Source organism: Ascaphus truei, chromosome 3 (genome assembly GCF_040206685.1).
Source record: "Ascaphus truei isolate aAscTru1 chromosome 3, aAscTru1.hap1, whole genome shotgun sequence".
Taxonomy (NCBI): domain Eukaryota; kingdom Metazoa; phylum Chordata; class Amphibia; order Anura; family Ascaphidae; genus Ascaphus; species Ascaphus truei.
In genome coordinates, this window is record NC_134485.1 from 338,835,531 (window position 1) to 338,852,309 (window position 16,779).

Consider the following 16,779-nt stretch of genomic DNA (forward strand, 5'->3'; position numbering starts at 1 on the left):
TGTTATTGTTATTTATCATGTTTTGATCGCTTGTTAATAAAATCATGGACCTATATATTTTTAAAAAGCAGTGCTTTTGTATAGTCACAGCACACGGGGAAGTTTGTAAGTTATCAACTTTTCATGAAGTGGATAATGCAATTCGGGCTTGCTTTATGTTTAATCCTTCGAGTGCCGGAGGGGCTCCTCTGGTACTCAGATTTCGTGACAACCGACTCATCCGTCATTACGGAACAGAAAGGGAGGAATCATCCCCCTTCCATTCCCGATCAGTGTAGATTGCGTCATGCGCTTCGGACGTATCTCCCCTAGCAAAACAAGCAGGATTTGTGGACATAGCTTCTACTTCATGGCTCCCTGCAGTGCCCCATGTGTTACTAGTCTGCGCCAGTATTTGCACACCAAGCACCATTTAACATGTAGCAACATAGATGGAGCACATAGTTTTCATTTGCATCACGTTTTAAATTGGAAATATATTTTTAATATAAATATTGGAGATTTTTCTAATGAAATAATGTTGCTAGAAATTAGAATAAGTTTTTTTTTTAACGAATCTGGATTATCTTCTCGTTGTCCTCGATGACATCATTAATTAGATATAGGAATTAATGATATGGTGCGTATTTGAGGTCAACAACACAGTGGCTATGTTTTAAAAGGTTAGCACTATTTATATCTGTGTGTACTTGGCATACAAATAGAAGTGCATGGTGGGCGAGTAGCAGGATATCCCTTACGAAGTGCTGAGAGGCACAAAATGCATAAGGGCATGTGCGAGATGGAGAATGCAACCAGAAGAGTAGCAGCTGGGTTACGTGAACTTTGGCTGATAGAATTTTGAATTGGAAGTACGAACAGGTTTTGAACACAAATATAAACAGATTTTACTTTTTTGTCATCTGGACAGCTATGTTTGGTCTGTTTGAGGAAACCCTTATGTCCCCCTCACCAGCTAAATTATATAGAACGCAGGATCATCAAAATAGTATTATAAAAAGGCTCAATATACTTTCTCTGGCACTTGGGATTAATGAAAAGAGTTACTTTGATGCACAAACCAAAATGCAAATGTTGCCAGTTTTGAAACGCCATGGTACTTTATAAGGAAATGTGTATGTGTCATTGTTACACAGGTTTCTTTAGTTGTTAGTATAGTACAGTGTTTCCCAACCGGGATTCTGTGGCACTGGGGTTCCGTGAGAGGATCAAAAGGGCGCTGCCGGATTTCCCCCATCTCCCAGAGCAGGGCAGCGTCATCTATCCCGATTGGCTGCTGCTGGGTAATGCAGCCAATCGGGAGGTGGTGTCAGCAGCCTGCTGGGTGTGGCCAAACAAAGTAGGAGCAAGCAGCATGGGCAGTAGAGAGGTGAGGCTGTGTGTCTCGATCCTGTGTGTATCCTCGAAGACAGTGGTTTCCAACCTTTTTTTTTGGTTAAGGAACCCCAAGTGAATTCTGAAGATCTCCCAACCATCTCTAATAGCAACTCTGTGATCTGATGCATTGTAAAGTCTTCTGTATTTGATACAATTGTTAAATTACCAGAATATTGCAGGGAACCCTTTAGGGATGCTCTAAGAACCCAGGTTGAAAACCACTGCTCCAATGGATCCAATGTGCTTACTGCTACAATGTATACATGTTCTGAATTGGGTCTTTTTCTTTTTATTCATTTTTTTTTGTTTTACATAGGTCTACGCCTTTTGAAGTTGAAGATGGTGTCAATATTTAACTGTTCACACACAGCTTTTACATCAAGACTTAACATTGAAAACTGCTCAGCGATTTTAAAAATTGAATTATTGATGAAAAATAAAAAGTAGAACAAAAGGCAATGTTTGAAAGCAAAATATTTTTGAATAAGTAATGGGTACCAAGGCATTACCAATGAAAAATAATAATAATAATTTCTCCAAATGGGACTCAAAGTGCTTCACAGTTACAGTTTAGTGGGCGGTACGCAGCACATAGGATTTTTACAGACACAGTACCCTAAATAACTATAGCCATAGTTATATATGTATGTAGCACACTTTCCCCCACCCCCTGGGAGATGTGTGGCTACAGTGTATGAATGTGGTGCAATACCTGATGGTGCCCAGGAGATCTGAGCCTCCGCTGCTGGGAACCTGCGGTGCACCTGAGTGATGCTTGGAAGCGCCTCACCCTGTACGGGATTCTATAGTGTAGAGTGACCCAGTTACAGGACACACATAAACAATACACAATGGTATAAATCAGAACAAGTTTACTAAGGACATAAGACTGATCAGAAACCACATGCAATAGTGCCACAACGGTAACACTGGCCTCGCAGAGTCGTAACCCCTCACCGTGCTTCCCCAACACCGTGTCCACACCCTTGTGGGGTTTACCCCAATATACTGAGGTGCTCCTAGCACCGTACCGTCCCAGAGTTCCCCAAAGATCCAACCCACCCAAATGTGCGAGACAGCGCTGCCCCACTCAAGTGTTGAGTTGGTGCCCTGGTGAGTTGGGTACCTGCCGGGTGCTCCCACACCTGGGCGCGCTGATGATACAGATGGGATCCATGGATCCGTGATGAACTGCGACGCCTCCACGGTGGGTGGGTCCCTCGTGGATGGTACCACTGTATGCAAAGTCTTTTGGTTGCAGGTGTCTGGTCCCAGATCACCTGAGGCCAAGATGCAGCCGCAACCTGACGGTGTCCCTCACTCTGGTACTACAGGGGCAGTGTCCCTATCTATGGGCCTGTCCCTGCAGCAACAACAATCTGAGGGGAGTCCGGGCCTAGCTGGGGCCTAACAGGGGTTATATCGCCTAATACAACTGCCACAGACACCTGCACATACAACCTACCCCTTTCTTGTCCCAGCTCCGACTCGCTTGGTCTACAGCGCGCGAATAGTATCAATGTTAGAGCAGGAGGAATCCTGGAGCCCTATTGGCTCTACTGCAGCATGTGATCAACAGCCCCGGGGGCTGCTGGGAACTGTAGTTCCCCGGTGGCACCTTTCCCTGCACTGGCCACCGCTTGCGCTACTTTTCTGCACATGTGCGCTATTGTAATGGCCGCCATGTTGGGGGAAGACACTGCGCATGCGTGCGCAGATGCAAGATGGCGGCACCCTGAGTACTTGCTCCCCTCGGAGCTCCGGCGAGGCGCTCGCTACCAGACTCTCCCCAGCCTCACCGGAGGCGCGTGCACGCTCCCGCTGACACCTGCAGCATCCCATCCGCGGCGGAGGTGAAGAGGCTTACGGGGGACCAGGGGAACCTGGGTTACACTTATAACATAACAATTGCTAAATTAGATACACGTAGTATCCTCCAGCATGCTCACCTGACAAGTTACACATACGTGTGCCTCTTTCTCTGCAGCATCACAGACATGCTACAGTACTTCAGTGTATTTCAAGAATTCTGCCTCAATGCAACAGAGATAGCTGTAAATTGAGAACAATCTTGTGGGAGCTTTAATTTGGAGATTTTTCCACAAAAAGAGGGGGAAGGAAAATAAGAGGAACCCAATTTCTCTCATGACAAATGAAACATGGCAGGAGCTGCAATGATATATGTGTTATCACAGCATATGGGGTGTTGTGGGATCCTGCTACAGAGTTTTATCAGGAAGATTAATCACCACTATCTGAGAAAAACAAGATAAAACCATAAAAAACATTTCAGTCTCACCAAGAAGCATGGGAAAAAATATTTTACTAGAAAGGAAAAAAAAGCGCACACTTTCAATCCAACCCAAGGTAATTTAAAACAAGGTGTTGTCAACTCCAGTCCTCAAGAGATACCAACAGGTCAGGTTTTCAGGACATCCCTGCTTCAGCACAGGTGGTGCAGTCTTCGACTAAGTCACTTGGGCTGAAGCAGGGATATCCTGAAAACCTGACCTGGTGGTAGCTCGAGGACTGGAGTTGGTTACCTCTGTTCTCCACAGATTTTGGTCATGTCAAATAATACAATCTTTCCATCATTTTAGCCAACCCACTGGGTGCCCCAAGACCGTCACTACGGCATGGGCTCCGGCACTCCAGGGACCCCAGGATGTAATGGCTACGTCTTGACCAAGGAGTGCTCGTTTTTAAGGTTAGATCGTGTCCTGCGTTCCTACAGTGCGCAGGACATGATCTGTAGTGAATGGAAATGAAACAGCCCTCCTCTTCCGTTTCAAGGGCCACCGTGGTTACGTGACCGCCCTTTGCCGGAGGGGCAGAGGCACTCTGGCACTCAAGCAGTTAATGTTACAACCACTTCACACCAGGAGTTATAAATCAGATACCCTTCTCTGATGCAGATATCTAAACTCTGCACTTACAGTAAGAGCTCTGAACTACGTCTTCATAACAAATTACTCTGCCCCCAACTACTTTTTCAGCAGAAAGTAGATATGTTTAAACTTCATAGATATTGAAAGAGCACCAACATTTTATTTTTTAAATGGTACTAAAAAACTTTTAAAATTATTGACAAAAGGTCATTTGTGCCATTTCTTTCAACAAATCTACATACCAAATTGCCAAAATAGTCCCAAATTTGAAGCACCACTGCAAATTCATTATCATTTTATTTTTGTAACTAGACGCATGTGGCAATTGTCACATTCAAATTTTGTGTGCGTTATTTAATGTAAGCAGTGCCATTTTAATTTACCTACAATTGTAGGTAGTAACGCACCTGAACACGAGAAAACTGAAATTCTATATCTTAATCTGTCCTATATGCACCTACAGTACAGGCGTACCCCGCTTTAAGTACACTCACTTTAAGTACACTCGCGAGTAAGTACATATCGCCCAATAGGCAAACGGCAGCTCACGCATGCGCCTGACATCACGTCCTGAACAGCAATACCGGCTCCCTACCTGTACCGAAGCTGTGCGCAAGCAGGGAGACTATAGAGCCTGTTACAAATGCATTATTTACATCAGTTATGCACGTATATGACGATTGCAGTACAGTGCATGCATCGATAAGTGGGAAAAAGGTAGTGCTTCACTTTAAGTACATTTTCACTTTACATACATGCTCCGGTCCCATTGCGTATGTTAAAGCGGGGTATGCCTGTATAGCACTCTGTGCACTGTAATATATTTTAAACAATTTATACTAATTCTTCCCAGTGGTGTTTCAGCAGGAAAAAAAAATTCCAGAACCCTAAGCAAGGAAATAATACATTTATATCTCAAGTACAATACAGAATTGAGTTTTAAATACATACAGTAAGAAAAGCAGTTATGTATGCCCATTTACGATTCCAGCCTGTTGCTATTAATTTTATAAATCACTATATGGAAGTTTCTTGTTAATCCCTAAAAAATAAAATAAAAAATAATAATAACCTAGAACAGCTGTATTATTGAAACACAACGGTTTGCTTTTCATAGTAACAAACTTGTTGTTCCCAATTCTAATATGCCACTTCTGGATTGGTTTATCCTATTCCATATGCTGTGCAAATCACCTTCCCCTTGTTTACAAATATTTTAGTGCCATTTATTTGATTAGTGAATGTGACGCTGGACCATAAACCCTTCTCCCAGGATGAGAGAATTGGTTCAGCCGCATAGGCACCAACACTGTTTGACTCATTTCAGCCCTTTGGTATGACTGGAAAATCCCACAACCCCAGGCCAAGCTGCGGTTCCAGAAAAAAGGGGCGCTTTCCCGCTGGACAGACAAATGTGCTCAGACGCGAGAGAAACACACTTTGTAAAAAGTACTTTCATTTCACCCCTGTAGTTCCTACAGACTTGTCCTTCACCCTCCACCCTTGTACAGGATGCCCTCGAAGCCTCCAGTGCATCCAGCTAGAATTAGGTTTTGAACCCCCAGAAAATGTGTATATAATGGAACATTATTTCCCCTGAGATGTATTCCTGTGTACTTCAATTCCCTTATACCTGCATGTATTTGTTATGCATATCCTGTAGTTCCCCTGTATAACCCTGTGATGACTCAGGAGATTCCTTCCTCTCCTTGTCCCTCTCTCCCATCTCCTGTTACCCTTTCTACTCCTTCCCACTCCTCTCCATCTTCTACCTCTCTCCCCTTGCCACAGCGTGTTCCCCGCAGGTCTTGCATATTCACGCGTTCCTTTAGCCCCTGTTTTGATCCTCCCCGCTCCCTCTCCCCCGCGATAGCTCCTTTACCTTTCCCTGTGGTGCCATCCGTCCCGTTGCCTCCTCCTTGCGTGGTGCCCACAGCGCGGCGTTCCGTGCGCCTGGTGACGCGTCCGGTGCGTGCACCCCCTCAGCCCACGAAGGAAGCGCGTACATGCTCCTCTCTGCCTTTGCTGGCCATCGCGCGGGCACTGGCCATCGCGCGGGCACAGGCCTCGCATGCGTTACCCTCCTCTTGGCTCAGTCCCCCTCCTGCGGTCTTCCCCTGCTCTGTGCGGGCTGCGCCTGTGTTGCAACCTGTGCGCGCGTATCCCCAGCTTACAGGGGGCGCACGCACAGCCTCTTCTTATCAGGTTCCCCCTGTCTCCGCCTCCCAACAGGCCATTCCCCTGACTGCCCCTTCCGTCTCCTCCTCTTCTCTCCCTGACCTATCTCTAGCTTCTCCCACTTCTCTCTCTACTCCTCCCCTCTCTGTCATTGGTGCACCTTCCTTTATAATCCCTGTCTGTCCACCTCTTCCTCGCTCTGCATAGTTCCTGTTTCCCTGTGTGTACCTGACCTATGCTGTACTCCCTCTGTGCTCCTGTGATTACCTGCTCCTGTGTTACTTTGGATTTCCCTGGCTTTGACCCCTGCTTACCCTGGACTACTCTGCTCTCTGGTATCCCTTTGAACCCTGCTACGCATACGACTCCGCTGACCTCTGACTTCCTAGGACCTGGCTTGCCCTGTGACAACTCTACCCTCTGGATCCCTGAACATTGGCAAACGGACACGACTATTCTCACAAACATTCCCCAAGCATACAGGCGTGACATTATGCAGAGCCCAACAAACGCAGACCCCCGAGGTGGGTACAAGTATTACCATAGAGGCCTTACTCTTTGTTAGCGATCAGCTGTCCACTGTTTCTAAGCAATTAGCCACCTTCACCCGTCAGGAGGGTTCCACGGCTTCTGCGCCAACAATGGCCAATACCTACGCCAGCCCTGGCCCACGGATTCCCTCTCCGAATCACTATGATGGGAACCCTCTCAACTGCCGCAGGTTCTTAAACCAATGTGAGGTGCAGTTTGAGATGTCTCCCTCTCTGTTTCCTACTGGTCGTGCTAAGATTGTTTATATTTACGCCCTACTCACCGGAGACACCCTTGCCTGGGCCTCTTCCCTATGGGAGCGTTGAAGCGAAATAACGCAATATTATACTTTATTCAGACGTTACACATGCGTTATTTACATCAGTTATGCACGTATATGACGATTGCAGTACAGTACATGCATCGTAACGTGGGGGGAAAGTAGTGCTTCACTTTAAGTACATTTTCGCTTTACATACATGCTCCGGTCCCATTGCGTACGTTAATGCGGGGTATGCCTGTACATAAAAAAACAAAAAAAAACACTGGTACTCGATATATATATATATATATATATATATATATATATATATATATACACACACACACACACACACACACACACACACACACACACATACACACATACACACACCAATAAAGAATATCACTTGTGAACACATTCACATGTCTTAGACAGGTCTGCAACCCTGCCTTTCAACCATTATCACCTAGCATACAGTGTTCCCACTGCAGCAAGGGATTCTGGGAAATGACATGCAAATGAGCACACAATGTGTCACCTTTTGCCTGGAATATCCATTCACATGGAGCCCATTTAAGCTGATGCATCGCCGTTCACACAGCTTTTAAGCACAGCATGGGACTAGCAAAGCAAGAACAAACGACTCAGAGACATGTTTCAACCTTGATGGGTATCAGTGTGAGGTTGATTTATACTTGCCTTGAAATATTTCTATGGTGTGGGGACCGCCGGCAGGGGGGCACAGGGAAAAAAGTTTGCGCCCCCCTGGGTTAGTGTGTGTTGAACATGCAAACCTACTTCTCCGTTTGTTACTGGACTGACACTCCCACTTCATAGTAACCATTGGCGAGAAACAAATCCCCCCCCTCAATGAAACCAAGACAGTCAAATGTTAAGCATTAGAAAATGCATTTAAAAGAAGGCCCTTATTTTACCCTTATTGAAACTTCATGGATCTTCCTGAAGTCTAAACCTGTGCCATTAGGTTTTAATGTAAATCACATCATAAACCTGTTCAGCAACCCTCTTGTGGAAAATGACTATACATTTCCAAATATATTAACCCCTTAAAATGTCTCTGGGGACAGCAATACTGTACATTGCACTGGCTCAAAAAAAAAAAAAGGTGAGCATTCATGTTATGCGAGAGGATATACAAAACTTTTATTGAGTTTCGTAAGGATACATAACATCAACTAAGCAACTGCTACACTTTGATCCATATGAGCTCAAGAGTGCAGGAAACTCCATTTTAACAATTCAGCTTAATTTAATTTCTGGGTTTTTAGATGTCTGGAAATGTGTATATGCATGAAGCATTTAAAATATATCATCGATAGGCATCTATCTGTAGCTACCTCTTGCATTGTTATATTTGAATTATTGCATATGGAGGTTTTCAAAACCCCATTAAATACTTGTCGCCGAAACAGGATTACTATACATGACCTTGTGAGTCCAAAATCAACAGTCCATGCCCTGTTTTACATAAAAATAAAAGCTGAGCATAGTTATAGGCTTCCCTAACATAACAAGGGCTACTCTTCTTGACCAGTAAAATACCCTATTTCATTTTACGTGGACACGATCCATATCAGGCCGAAGCATATAGTTACGTAAACAAACACGCTCTCCTCTTGCTAGTGCTGCCAAGACAAATGTTTCTGCTACCTTCTCCTCTCCTCCATATGGTAGATCTTTGGGTAAGGTGGAGAGACCTGATGGAAACACTACACTACATTAGAATTCAACAGAAAAGTGGACCGGTGTAAAAGGCAGTATCATCGGGGTCCCAGTGCCAGAGCCTTCCTTTCCCTATGCTTCAGTGTGCAAATAAAATCTGGGGGCACCAATGTTATATGATGTCTGCACTATACAAAAACCTTCTTACTGCACTTATCTTATCTGCTAGTCAATATATATATATATATATATATATATATATATATATATATATATATATATATATATATATATATATATATATATATATATATATATATATATATATATATATATATATATATATATATATATATATATATACACATATATATATATACACACACACACACACACACACACACACATACATACATACACACATACATTCTACAAAGCTAACTAGTAAACTAACTACTGAAGAACAAGAGCAATATATTCTCCAACACAGAAATATTACTGCCCTTGGGCACCTCCTAATTGTTCCTTCTTAAGCCTGGCCACTTCAAGACAGGGAAATTTATTTCAGTTTTTTTTTAATTTTTTATTATTAAAAGCAAAACCATAATAAACATGGTATATTTCATGGTTTTAACAATTCTAATTTGTTTTACAATTTAGCCAATATATCCATAATGTACAACATGGGAGATTTTACGACCAATATCTGTTTTCCTCCTGGGTCATTTTGAGGGCAAGAACACATTTTATTTCAGGTCACCTAACCCTGTTTAAGTCAATTAGGAAGGCACAAAAATGAATACACACAACATAGATACGTGCAAGTATTATTTTTAAATAAAATTGCATGCACTACCCAGCGCCCTAAAGCACAATTGTAACATATGATGGTTGAGCTTTGTTTCTTCTAACGAAACATGCTGAGTATTGCGCCGTCTTTCTTCCGCCTCCCTTGGGGCAAGCTGCACGTTTCTAAGTTCAGTTAGGTTCCAGTGCAAATTCATCTGATGAGTGATGGGGAATGTGACACACAATCAATTGTCACCATTACATAATCCCACACTTGCATCTTGGGGGTTTAAAAAGAAGGACGTCAGAAGACTGAACTGGATAGTAAATTACTGTGTTACCAAAACACAAAAAACAAGTTGCACAAGACATACGATATGCTCTGAAAATACTCACCATGTTGGTGTTATCCTGAAATCTTTGGTTAAAGATTTTTTTTTTAGTACATAGAACTGTATTCCCTGGTGATCAAATGTGCATAAGAATCACTAGGCAGCAGCTGTGAAAACTGCTAGCCTACTGCATTTTAATAATGCTGGGAAATAAAACCAGACTTAATTGTACACTGGAAAAGTATTACTACATACCCCCTGTGAAGGGAAAACTAAAAAATCAGGGGATATATTGGCAATATGTTAGAATAGGGTTCAAAAGGAAACATGGAACAAAGTATAGGGAGAGCAGTAGGTTAGATAATATAAATTACAGTTTGGAAAGAGGAACAAAACAAATAGCTGGTTTTCAGATAAAGCCTTCAAGAACCATAGGAGGTGTGAAGTGGTCACAAAAGAGAGAAAACGTATGTCACGTCGAAAGAATAAGCAGCAACAACATCAGAAGGTTTGTGTGAAACATAAACCATGTGAGTTTAGACCATTCAATAATACTCTAGGGATGGTATTAGTCTTTTTGTTCAAGCCTGTGTATACATATACTATTAATATAGGAGCTTCCTGTGCCATATGTACCATGCAAGCAATACCAGCATATAATGTGAGTGCATTTTTATTATTAAGTATATTATACTGTATGTTGCAATCATTTGAGTTTTCACTGTGGATGTTGACATCCCGGCTTCCAAAAATCGCGTCGCCACGTCGCTGTCGCGCTTACTATAAGCGCACGGTGACAATGCATTTGTTTTCGGGCGACGTCACGTCGCCGGCACTATAAGCGCGACCTTAGAGTGCTGTTATATCTCAAAGACTGTTACTGTGGGTGACACCCTAATGGCACCTATGACTTTTCCTAAAAACCTTTTGAAGTGAAACTTCTGTGGGCACACCTACCACATGAGCAAAAATGCTGGGCAGTGAATGGAGTTGATAGAGATGGAAGTCACTGGTGAAGGAAGTGATGTCACTGCTGGCAGAAGAAGCCGTCAGTGTTGCCAGCTTCCACCAGGAGGAGTCACGGAGAGGAGGAAGGCAGCGCTGGAGACACACACGTAAGTGATGCGCCCCTGTGCCCCGAGTGATGCACCAAGACCCACCCCCCCAGTGAGCCGCCAAGCACTCCCCTGTGTCCCTGTACCTCCGCCGGCAGGCTGGCTGCACCAGCAGCAGGACACACACAGCCGTGTCCGCATCTCTGCCTGGGGGGGAAGAGAGTGGAGGCTGCTCCTGGCGGGGGCTGCTCTGGCCGTGTCTCTGTACCTCCGCCTGGAGGAGGGCGGAGGGAGACGGAGAGAATGGGGGGCTGCCCGCAGACAGACCTCCCCTCCCCCCCCCCCGCCGTGTCTGCAGCTCCATGGAGGTTGGGGGCGGGGGGCAAGACACGGAACACACACGGATTCAGTTACTATAAATATAGAAGTGCAAATAGCTAAAACACGCGTTCTAAGTCAAACTTCTTTGCGTTTTGGCACTAAAATTTTGTTTTGATTTTTAATTAAAAACATCATTACAAATACAAGTTCTGTGACAAAACAGTGACAAAAAGCAAAAAAGTTTCTCTTAAAATGCACGTGATCGGCACGCACAGTTTTTTTTGCTTGTGTCTTAGGTCGTTTAACTTTTTTTGGTTAAAGAACCCTATAATTATACTGTGAAATCCTGCGGAACCCCAACCCTCTCTAATAGCGCATCTGAGATCAGATGCATTGTAAATTCTTCTGTATTAGGTACAATGGTACAATTTACAAGTGACGTGAAATATACCCTTAATAGTCTTGCAATATTTAGAACTGACAGACAACATGGCATTGGGGGGGGGGGGGGCGGGGAATCCTTATCACCACTCTACAAAGTCAAAGCTGGAAAGATTCAATAAAAATCATAGGTCTCTCTTGCCGTTCTGCATAGCCCCTAAACCTCCAAAGTGAAGTTCCACAGTTCTAATATTAACTATTTTCCCACAGGGTCCAGCAATGCATTGTGTTGCAGACAACTTTGGATGTGTAGAAGGTAAAATACAATCTTATCATACATCACTTGCCAATGTATTTTTTTGATTACTCTGGAGTACAGAAACAACTCATGGACTATGAAGATTAGGAGTAGGAGTTGTTTTTCCCCCCCTTTAATTTTCTCTATGGAACATATTCTATGTTACGTCCCCCCCCCCCAAAAAAAACCTACCGATTTCAAAAACAGAGCCAGTCCCAAAGAGTATGTGTTGGTTCCCACAGGAAGCTTAGCCACATTTAGCAGTATGTGCGGCTGTGTCCCTTTTATAACACTATACTAATGAAGACAGTATGCTCTGTGTTTGGGAGCCCACGTGAGTATGGCTTGGGCAGTATTTTTGTCAGGAGGGAAGATTCTGCGCAAGTTAGGGCAGCATGTTAAAAATATTTAGTCCATACCAAGCCTTACTATCACAACTAGAGTTCCACACATAGGACAAAGGTTTAGAACCACTCTTGTAATCCATCAATTATTTCTCAATAGAATTGACAGATTAAGGAGAAATCAACACACTGCAACCTGTGTTATACTTTTAGTGACACAAACAAGGTCACATTTCTTCTCCGTAAAAAAAGCGTTTCTGGGACACTTGGTCCTTGTCTGTATTAATGCCCTTTCACTCGTTACTCTCATGCTTTTTGGTTATCATATAAATTCTAGTAGCTGCAGTGGTCCTGGGGAAATACAAATACTTTGTAGATTGTGATACCCTTTAAGCCAGGGACCATTAGAGTTATTCAGAGATTAAATTACACTGTACAGAGTTTTTCATACCTCATACAGTACAGTAGGTGTCTTGAAGAAGCCCATGAGGTTAAAAATATATATATATCTATTAAGAACTCTAATGTTGGTTCACGAGATTACAACCTACAGCGAATCTGCATCTTATAATGTGCAAATGTATTTTTGTGTCTCGGTTCTTGTTCAGCTGGATCACGTTGGGGGAAATGCTGCTTATTGGTTGGAGTGACTATGATAGGAGAGTGACAGCCGAATCCATTTTCTCTGACATTCTTCAGATAAACATCTGCTTTGTGCCTTTTCGATATGTGATAAATGTTTTTTGTGATTTTATTTTGTTTATTCTTGTAGCCAATTGCGCTGTCACTTTTTCACAGAAAAGTGCAGGAGTATTTGTTGACAGCCAACGATGCACAGAATTGTAACATTGTAATATTGTAATGACACCTATTCAGATTGTACGATCCTTGGGGCTGGGACCTCCTTCCTACTGTCTGTCTTAACATATACGTATTCTTGTCATACCATATTATTGTCCTTCCTCCCACATTGTACTGCGCTGTGGAATATGTTGGTGCCATGCAAATAAGAGATCATAAAAATCAGTATTTTTCCCTTGAAGCTGGTCTTATAAACATTACTCATGGGACAGAAATATAAACATTTTATGCAGTGGCTGTATTTTACCAGTGTCATAAAGCTTCACACATCAGTTTACGCTTAGGGATTTCACATTTTATTACATTTCTGACATGGATTAATGCCAAAGCAAAAAAGGACGACAGATTTTAGGCTAGCAACCCATAACTCTATATATAGAGTCCGACTGTTTTGCATTTTGGGGAGATCCATAACTTAATCAAATAGCTTTGATTTTAAATAGAGATCCAAATATCTTGGTGATCAGTGAAAAGGTAACATAACTACATTTCACGTGGTCCATTAGAACAGCTAGAATTCTCTACTACAAATCAGTTGCACTCATGTTTCCAAAAATACACGCTTTATTTAAACTATTAATTATTAGCTGCACTTTGAAACTTTTGCCTCAAAAATCAAGTTAATATCTTTCTACCCTTCTGTAGTGTACTGATATTCCAAGACAGGTAGGATACATTGAATATAATGGATTCTTCATGGGTCCTACTTTTCTTTCATAAATGATTTACACTAAAGTAGTAATGATGATGATGATGATGATGATAATAAGAATTTGGGCATCTAATTTTACAATGTTCAACAATAGTGAACCTATACAACACCAGGATAAGAACACTAAACATGACACTGGGAGAAATGAGCCCTTGACCGGAAGAGTTTAAAATCAAATTCTTTATGGCTGGAAATTCGACCTGCATGCACAAGCAATGCAATTACAAAATACATACTAGTTCAGTGAAAATCACAGAGGTTTCATTCTTGGTTTTACTATTTGGGCAACATCTATGGGCATAAATAAAATCGCCTAGATAAGTGACAAAAATGTACGTTTCACTCTGACTCTAAATATTTAAGGCTGCCATTATTTAATAAAGTAAATTAGCCTCAAGTCCCTCTTCCTTTTTCTTTTGCAAGATCCACATTCCTTTAGTAACAGACTAACAGAATGTGGAGTGCAGTTATTTTTATTGTGTAGTAACCCGAGTTATTAGGGTCAGCCAACTCAAAACCTTTCTCCTTGGAATGGAGAGACTTGGGGATTATATGTCAATGCATCTCAACTTCAAAAACTGGGGCATAAAATATATTACACCAGATTTATAAAAAGAATAGCATCCAAAGAAATTGAATTTCTCTCCAATATATCTGGTGTTATTTTATTTAGCTTTTGATTCCGCTTTACATGTTTTTTGAGGCCAGAAGACAGATACATAGCCACCAAAATTTTCATTTGAGAGTGAGTTTAATTGACAGATGAGTTGAAGGCACCAGCAGTGAATGTTCCATGGTCCATCTTGTTCGACATATTTTTGTTGGGAGAAAGGGGGAGCGAGGGGGTTCTGTTAAGTGCCCAGCTGCAAAACTGCAGCGCAAATGCAGATCTACAGTAGCAAAGGAAAATCAACCAAGCCCCATTAAAATTAATATTTATTTTCTTGGATACATGTTTTGCAGCTGGACGACTGAATAATAACATTCCCACAAGTTTCTTATACAGCTGTAAAACAAAAACAAGAAGTATCTTCCCCTCAAAAAGGTTATTTTTGCACAGTGCATTCATTTTAGAAATAAAACTTAAACATAATATAAACAGCCCAAAGCCAGCTCAGTTGGTGTTTAATAGTTTTGATATGATGTCATGGAGAAAAAAAAACATTTCGTTTTGCTTAACCATGTCCAAAAAAAAAAGTTCAACTGTATTAAAAATCATGCAACAAATTAGGCCTTTTTGTGACATTTTCTCTGGTGGTACTTCTCTCATCCCCCAATACAATGAAAACAAAAATAATAGGTGCAGATTAGTCAAGAAGTGGAAATCGTAATCCCATTTCCAGACTGAAACTTCACCACAAACTACGAAATTGAGATTACAAATCCAATTTCATGTCATAATAATAGCAGAATAAAAAACTTAATCACAATATTATATATAATATTTCCATTTGCTATATATATTTGCTCAAAATTAATTGGATGCACTTTAATTTCAACCCCGTGATTTTCAACTTTTTTTCCCTGTTAAGTAACCCTATATTATATTAAATTCTGCAGAACACCAACCCTCTCTAATAGCGCATCTGACATCATATGCATTGTAAATTCTTCTGTATTTGGTACACTTTGCAAATGACCTGAAAATTCTATGGAATCAAAGGGTGTTTAGGATTCCCCAGTTTAAAAAAAAAAATACTGGTTAGATCTTTGCAGCATATTTAAAATACAGATTGTGGAGAAGTCATGAGTAATGCCTGTGTGTTTTAGCCAGTACAGTAGCATTTCACAGAGAGATGCGATTTGTTCACCATCACTAAAGATGAACTCTCCCTCCATTCCCTTGCAGACTCCAACACTAACCCCACTTTCACTTCTGACACCAAGAAAATAAGGTGAACAAAAAAATTACTTGAGCCGGTTTGTATATCTCTGCTGCTTGCATTTCATACGATCAGCCCTGTCTGCAGGAGCCCGTTCCCATCTTGTTTGCTGATCTGTTGTGTACCCTGCCCTTACTTTCACTTGCACCCTGTCCCTCCCCCACTACACCCTGCAGGAATCCAGGAGACATTTTAGGAAACCCCCCCTCCCAGTCTAAAATAAATTCCCCTAATAGCCCCCAAATTTCATTGCATACCATTAATAGAAGCATGAATATGAACATTTCAACACGCGCAAAAACGAAGAGAAGCACTTTAGAAGTTGCTATTTTTTTCTGCTTGCACAACAATATACTAGGAGAACAAAAAATACCTGGTGTGATCCTGTCCTAAACAGACGTCATTAGATTTACAAGACTCACGCCAATTTCATTCACTGGAGGTTTCTTATTTAGTTTCTCTCTCGCCGGGAGTTGAGGCTGCTGACAGATTGTTGAACGGAGTCCAATTATTTTAGGGAATGTTCTCCTGGACTGGTGCCATGATGGTAACTGGATCCTCCAGGGGGAGGGAGCTGCCTTATCAATCACTGCACGCATGCGTCCAGCGTGAGCACCCGACACACACACACACACACACACACACACACACACACACACACACACACACACACACACACACACACACACACACACACACACACACACACACACACACACACACACACACACACACACACACACACACATTCCATCTGAGACTTACATTAAGGGTGGTGCGGATATACTGATATATATTATATAGTACATACATTGTTATTGCAGTATAATATAATAGTGCACTGTATGGACAGTGTGTATGGTGCTGATCAAGTGCACTAC

The 16,779-nt window shown here is 42.0% G+C and overlaps 1 protein-coding gene across 4 annotated transcripts in view; it reads right to left on the reverse strand.

The window, feature by feature from the left end:
* The window catches only part of LOC142489963 (fidgetin-like), a 166,512-nt gene extending 150,062 nt beyond the window's left edge, over positions 1-16,450 (reverse strand). For 2 of the 4 annotated variants that reach the window (XM_075591644.1, XM_075591643.1), the window contains exon 1: positions 16,321-16,450. The gene's annotated coding sequence lies outside the window, so the exon portion shown is untranslated. Of the gene's footprint in view, positions 1-16,271 lie in introns of all 4 variants that reach the window. The other 2 variants (XM_075591642.1, XM_075591640.1) reach the window with 1 other exon arrangement.
* Positions 16,451-16,779: the final 329 nt, after the last annotated feature.